Raw genomic sequence first — 1,377 nt, 5'->3', positions numbered from 1 at the left:
CTGAGGAGCTGGGAGGATCCCGGCTGCACCAGAAGCTTAAAGAAAGGCCTGGAGGAGTTTCTTCCTCAGAGTCTTCATGGTTTCAGATATAGGAACTCTGTTGTTTTAACTGCCCCGGCCGGGCCTTGTGGGTGATACTTTGTTACAGCAGATCCTGGAGACTCACAGCCCCCAGAGCACAGCCCACAGGAACACAGCTGAACCCAGAGCCCTTTGTTAAGCCCCACCTCCCAAGACACCTGCACTGCGGCCGTGAGCTCTCCCTGCTGAAATCCACTTGTTCAGTGACATGTGTGTCCCCTCCGGCCTCTAGCTGGAGAGTGACAGCAGCCCCAAATGCTGGGGTTTGCTTGACTCTCCGATGCGAGGGAGCCCCAATGGGAAAAGCCACAACCAGATGCTCCTGGGGCCACCCCCAGAGCGTCTCCAGGACCCTCCCCTTCCTGACCCCAGCAATCTTGGCAGGGCGCTGGGTGACAGGTTCCCCACACTGGCAGCGATGCCCCCGCTCCCCCGGGGCATAAACCAACACCTCAGCCTTCATTATCTCAAAGCACACACAGAGCAACCTCACACGGGCCTAATGCTCCACTAATGGGAGGGAGGCTGCCGCCCAGTGTGCCCGATGACGGGACTGATTTACTGTAGCGCCACTTGAGAGCTGACATATTGGACCTATTGATTTTCCCTGGGAAGATCAATACAGGGTGCGTGGGGACAGGCAGGGCCACCACCTTTGGAAAAGCAGAGCCTGTCTCCGGGTGTCGAGGCCTGAGAGCAGAGGTGGGGGCAGGTGGGCACAGAGCTGTGAAGGCCCCACACCGCACACGAGGGGGACCGGCTGGGAGCAGGCGCTGGGGGGCCTGGCAGCCTGAGTGCCTTGGCCCCCGGCCCACTCAGGGGCCCCAAGGGTCAGGGGGCTTGGAGGCCACTCCATTCCTTGGCTTGAGGCCCCTCCCCCTTTCAAAGCCAGCCGGGCCCCTCTGCTTCTGTCGCCCCGTGTCCGCTCACCCGGCGCTTGGCCCCTCCGCCTTCCCTCTGAATCACGGCCCGTGGGGTAACCTAGGGCCATCTCCCATCTCGGGGTCCTCCTCTCAGTCAGCCCCGCTGGGTCCCTCTGCCAGGTGAGGCAACGGCAGTTTCCAGGGCGAGGGGATGGGCATCCTCGCCAGGCTGTCCCTGCTGCTGGAGCGCCTTCACTGCCCCCTCAGTGCCCACAGACCCCCTCCTTCATGAAGACCCCCTCTGGCCACACTGTAGGACCTTCTCCAGGGCAGGGCTGCACCTCACCTTCATCAGCCCGGCCCCCCCCAGGCAGGGGCCCGGCACAGGCGAGGGCTGGAGACTGACCCACAAGCCCTCCTGGGGCCTCCGCCC

Source organism: Bison bison, unplaced genomic scaffold (assembly GCF_000754665.1).
Source record: "Bison bison bison isolate TAMUID 2011002044 unplaced genomic scaffold, Bison_UMD1.0 scf7180017845683, whole genome shotgun sequence".
Lineage (NCBI taxonomy): Eukaryota > Metazoa > Chordata > Mammalia > Artiodactyla > Bovidae > Bison > Bison bison.
Note: the sequence above shows the minus strand (reverse complement) of the source record.